This window comes from Phoxinus phoxinus (assembly GCF_949152265.1).
Source record: "Phoxinus phoxinus genome assembly, chromosome: 3".
In the NCBI taxonomy this organism is placed as follows: domain Eukaryota; kingdom Metazoa; phylum Chordata; class Actinopteri; order Cypriniformes; family Leuciscidae; genus Phoxinus; species Phoxinus phoxinus.
The window spans coordinates 37,321,258-37,327,339 of NC_136878.1; positions in this window are offsets into that span (position 1 = coordinate 37,321,258).

Genomic DNA, 6,082 nt, shown 5'->3' on the forward strand with positions numbered 1-6,082 from the left:
TTAGACGAACAACAATACTAAACATATTTGACTGATTAATTAATTCGTTCATTTGTATACAATAATATGACGAAACTTATAATGTGTAGTCTATCTAACTAGTTCACCCAAAAATGAAAATTCTGTCATAAACCCGGAAAGTTTTCTTAAGCCCTATGTTCAGTAAATGTTTCTTTAAATGATTGCAACCAATTATTATGTTTGATAAAGTATCAAAGAACAGTGAAATAAGGTTTGGGAGTCACTATCATGTAGCGACGTCCTTTTCTGACACATGGTCACAGGAGCACATGGTGTGAGAAGGCAAGATTATTTGCTTTAGTAATCTTATTTAAAATGACATGAACTGTACATACAAAATATGTGTGTGCGTGTGTGTTTGAAGGTGTAGAGAAGCCTTTTGTCAGGTTTTATGAAGTTTTTATTTTATTTAGCATGTTCACAAATTCAGTTTTTCTTTTTGCATGCCTCAGGACAACGTTGTGCGATATTTTTCAAGGATGTCTTGGACAATACCTCACAATGGCAAATAATGTGTTACAAGAAGGGAAGATGCAGGGTGCCTGCAGGCTGGCACAGGAACACCTAAAGTGATGTGCAAAAATTGTAATGTACACCTCTGTTTTACAGCAGAGAAGAACTGTTTTTTTGGAGTGAAATCTCATTACATAATTATAATAATAATTTGTTACTTTTATAGCGCTAGCCTACTCAAATCACTTTACATAGGAGGATCTCATCACCACCACCATCAATTTGCAGCATCCACCTGGATGATGCAACGGCAGCCATATTACGCCAGAACGCCCACTACCAGCTTATTGGTGGAGAGGAGACAGAGTGATAGATGGCTCACAGTCTCCCTAATTCAAAGGTGTTCTATCGGGTTCAGGTCAGGACTGGTGCGCAGTCATGTTGGAACAGGGGCCATCTACAAACTGTTCCACAAAGGAAGCATGAAATTGTCCAAATGTCTTGGTATGCTGCTGAAGTTCCTTTCACTGGAACTAAGGGGCAAAGCCCAACCCCTGAAAACAATATACCCTAGAATCACCAAACGTTACACTTGGCACAATGGAGTCAGGCAAGACTCGTCCATCGGATTGCCAGACAGAGAATCGTGATTCCTTCACTTTGGCTGACTTGCTGTTGTTCCCAATTGCTTCCACTTTGTTATAAAACCATGGAATATTTAGTAGTGAGGAAATTTCAGAAAATTGACTTATTGCACAGGTGGCAACCTATCACGGTACCACGCTTGAATTCACTGAGCTCCTGAGAGCGACCCATTTGTTCACAAATGTTTGTTGAAGCAGTCTGCATGCTATAGGTCAGGGATAGGCAACTTCAGCGGGCCACTGCACTGCACAGAAATTATGTGGAATCATTTTTATCAGGTTTATCAGGAGCTGCTCAATATGACCCCGCCCTGTCTTCGTCTTCCTGTTTCAGTGGAAATTACGTCAACTCACGGGGTGCTTCTCAATACTGAAATTGATGATTCCTCGTTTCCTCCGCCATCCTCCAGCCAGTGACCCAGAAACCGATCAAAGTTAGCCATCTCGAAGGACATCTCAATTCTCTAATTGCACTGTGAGGAGTCGAGGAACAAGGAAGCTTCCACTATGGGTGCTTTTCAATATCCCTCCTCGTCTCCTCGCTCCTCCGTCCTCCATCCTGACCCGGAAACCAATCACTCTCAGCCGTCTTGAAGGACATCTCAATTCTCAAATTGCACCGCGAGGATCGAGGAGGCTTCCAGCGGAGTCATGAGTGACCTAGCCATTGAGTTTTGGACACCACTACAAATGGCTGTCCCTTCAAATTGTGGAGTATTTAACCCTCTATGGGACAAATTATGAAATCACAGCTAAAAAAAATATAGGACAATATATATATATATATATATATATATATATATATATATATATATATATATATATATATATATATATTTAAGGCTAAGATCCTTTCCCAAAATTTGTTTTCTACATCTGATCTTTGACCTTTTTAAGGGTGCCCAAAACTGACTTTGTCATATTAGGGTAAATATTTTTTCAAAATTGTCTGAAACTTTACACCCCATTCAAATGCATTTTCACTATCTGACAGTAGTGAAAAGGTATTTAAAAAACATTAAAAAGCTTTATTAATATTCCATTTAATCTTGTGCTACTTTATTCAGTAGCCTAGCCTACTCAAATGTGAAAATGTCAGATTCAGGTGCAACTTCACTGCCTGGAAAGTAGTGAAACCATGTCTTAGTCTTTCAAAAAATGTAAAAAAAAAAAAAAAAAAAAAAAAAAATTGGAATTCCAAATCAATGATTGTAACACAAATGAAAATCAAGAATATTATTTTTCAGTGTAGCCCACACTTTCCACACGCACTATCGTCACTATCATCAAGCTACTTCCTGGAAAAGATAGCATACATCTTTTCCTCTCTGTATTCTATGCAACTTATAAGCATCAAGCTAAAACACAGGCAAAAAGTAGGTTCAGCTTTGCATTTGTATAGTGGGAAACAAACAGCTCGTGTGCGTGCATTTCACGCATTTGTTTTTCGCTTCTGGGGGCTGAAATTCTATATTATTTTAAGTCGTAAATTGAGCAGGATATGAAAATATAGCTTGTGGTTTCAGCAGGCGTGCATCGTGAGCCTTCCCTGCCCAACTCTGCGGTGCCCCACACATGTCCGATGCAAATCTGTGGTTCAAATGAAACTGCAGCGCGCTCTGATGGAGATTCTTTGGGGCATATTTCAAACTTCCCCGCTTATTTTCTCGTCACCTCACGTAAACTTCGCTCCAGACCAAGACAATATCAGTCTGCTTCAGCTATGTGTGTGTCTGCATCAGGTCAGTAGCCTAACTATTGCAAGTCTGTTCTTCCCATGTGGAGTGGGCTAGCGTATTAAATTAATGAAAACTATAAATCTTTATTAGGTTAAACGTGCTCATATGGATATAGCCTACTTTATATAGCCTACAGTTATGTTGTGTTTGTTTTATATTTGTTTTATTTGCTAGATATTTCACTGGAATTCCTTCACAACTTGCATTCTAAAACAACAATGGGAAGCAATAAATAATACATACACAATAGGCTACACAATTCTTCTAAGATTAAATTCTATGCGTTTGTTGTGTGTACTAAAGTATTTCAATCATAATTAGAGCGCCACCCTCAGGCTGAATAACGCAAGGACACTAGAATTCTGCAACACACACACACACACACACACACACACACACACACACAAAAAGTCTGATGTGTTCAGCTAAAGTGTATCTAAGTGTAGCTATATCTTAATGAAGAGCACATAGGCCACACACACACACACACACACACACACACACACACACACACACACACACACACACACACACACACACACACACACACACACACACACACACAAATAATTAATTACCCTTACTTTAGGCTACTTATTTTTAACAAGCAAATGACTTTTGCTGAATTAAAAAAAAAAGTTATCTTTGTCCAAATGGCATGACCCTTTGTACGGCTTTAGATCTACAAAATAATATATGTAATTGTAATGATATCTGTTTTTATATTAGCGTCAAAAAATGTGTCACACTCTTCGGGGTCCCTGGAGACCCCAGGCAATAACATATCATTTTGTAACAGAATAATAGTTTTTTAATGTTAATATTTTTTTTTATGTGTATAGTTTATTCATGTTTTTACTCCACCTTTGTGCAGTTTTTGAAAAATGTATGATGTATTTTACATTTATAAAAAAAAATCAATAGGTTTTATACAAAAACAGCTTTTTATTTAAAATGCGCTTTATAAAAGACCCACATTTCTAAATTTAATTTTTGGGGATAACATGGATAATTCTACATGGTTTAGTGTACAATTATTGCCCAAATTTTGGAAAATGCAGTTAAAATTATAATTTTAGCCCCTAGATGGCTATAGAGCTCGACTATACTATTTGACTCCATGTAAAATTATCCATGTTATCCCCATAAATATTTAGAAATGTGGGTCTTTTATGAAGTGAATTTTACTTTTAAAAATGTATTTATATAAAAACTAAAACTATTATTCTGTTACAAAATGACATGTTATTGTAACACACACACCTATGGCTTGAAGGTGTTATTGCTATCTGCTATTTTATGAAATTTAGAAATTTATATAAATTTAAAATATATCATGAATCCTCCAAAAACTGCACAAATGTGGAGTAAAAACATTAATAAACAGAGTAAAATTACATTTGTAAAAAAACAAAAATTATTATTCTGTTACAAAATGACATGTTATTGTCTGGGGTCCCTGAAGACCCCAAAGATCACTAGTGTCTGCACAAATGAAGACCATCAGAGGGTTAAATGAAGTCATTTTTACACACATCTTATTTTAGGTTTTTCAAAATAAATCAGTTCAGTTGTATCAACATTGTTGTTCATCATAATATGAATGAACCTCTAAGTAAAGACAGGTGTCAGTACTGAGCATAAAAGTGCCGACAGCCTAAGCACATGTGCTACTCTTAATTTAAATCTAAGAGTACATTTAGGGATTAAAGGGATAGTTCACACAAAAATGAAAGTGATCCCATGATTTCACCCTCAAGCCATCCAATGTGTTTGATGATCGATGGGGTAACAGTTTTAAATATTTGCTGGAAAATGCATACATCACCTTATAATGAGGGCAAATAAACGCATCTATCATTTACGAAGGCTGGCCAGGTTTAAGGTTTCCCAAAAAGTGCTGAGGACTTTCTATACTGAAGCTGTGGAGAGCCTATTCACTGATGTATAATCTCCTGGTTTGGAAATTATTAAATTAAATTAAAAAACGGACCAAGATCAGAAAGCATTGTCTAGAGTGGTAATGTCAGCACAGAACGCCATTAGGACTTCACTCAATTTTGCAACACTTTGAGAGTCCTGGCACTTGTTAGGATTCTTTTTGACTATAAATCTGCATTTAATACAATTGTTGAGTGAAACTCTGTTAAAAATTTTAAGTTTGCAGATGATACAGATGATAACAGACAGTAATGAAATCTGACTTACAGAAGGGAGGTATCAACATTGATTGAATTTCTTTGGAGCTAATATTATGACAAAATGATTTGAATTTTAATTGTGTAAATCTGAATTATTTGCAAGTGTAATCTAACAAAATTGAGTTTTAGGTGGTAGTTTAAATAGTTCTGAATTTTAATTTTTTTAAACGAATATTTGAATGTTTTTATGGCTGAATTTTATAGACATGTATTTTCAAACAGTAATATTCAGTTTAAAAAAATTCAGATTCAAGTTTTCAAGATGAAGAAATTCAGAACTTCAAATTCAGTTTTCTAAAATTCAATGTCAAAAATTCAAGTTCAAAAATTCAGATCTGACAGAAAGTAGGTCACAGGTCATCAACAGGGAAGAGTAGATGATCTCAGAAAAGTTGAACAGAGCAATTTGGCCAATTGGACTGCAGAAGTTTTCCAGCGCGAACGTGGTGGTGGTTCAAGAGGTTGCCACTCTCTGACTCTTGTCATGAATCACCCGGAGGTCGATTACATGTACGACGCAGTCTAGACCGGACGCGAACGGTGCGAAGCGACCCGTGAAATCCCCAACAGCACACGGATTCCCCATCCTATTTCTGACCTAGTTCCAGCTCTTTGCAACAGTCGCTTCAAGCTGTGTTGCGTCGCGCCGCTCGCGTCCTGTCTGTGTAACTTAGGTCTAGTAGACACGGTGGCGTTCTAATCAATTTTACACAAAATGTAGGCTACTTTAAAACAAACACCAGAGACCGCTTAGACAAATGTCCCACGTGCTGAGAACGCTAACCTAACATATAAACACAAAATCATTCATGTTTAAGAATCACTTAACGTTACCTCCGGGCGATTCATGACTTTAATATCACTGTCTTCGTACAGTGAGCCACGTTAAGCGTTTTTCACGTTAAGCGTTTTAGAATGTCCCTCAGAGAGTGGCAACTGGCCAAATTGCTCTGTTCGACTTTTCTGAGATCATCTACTCTTCCCTGTGGATGACCTGTGACCTACTTTCTGTCAGATCTGAATT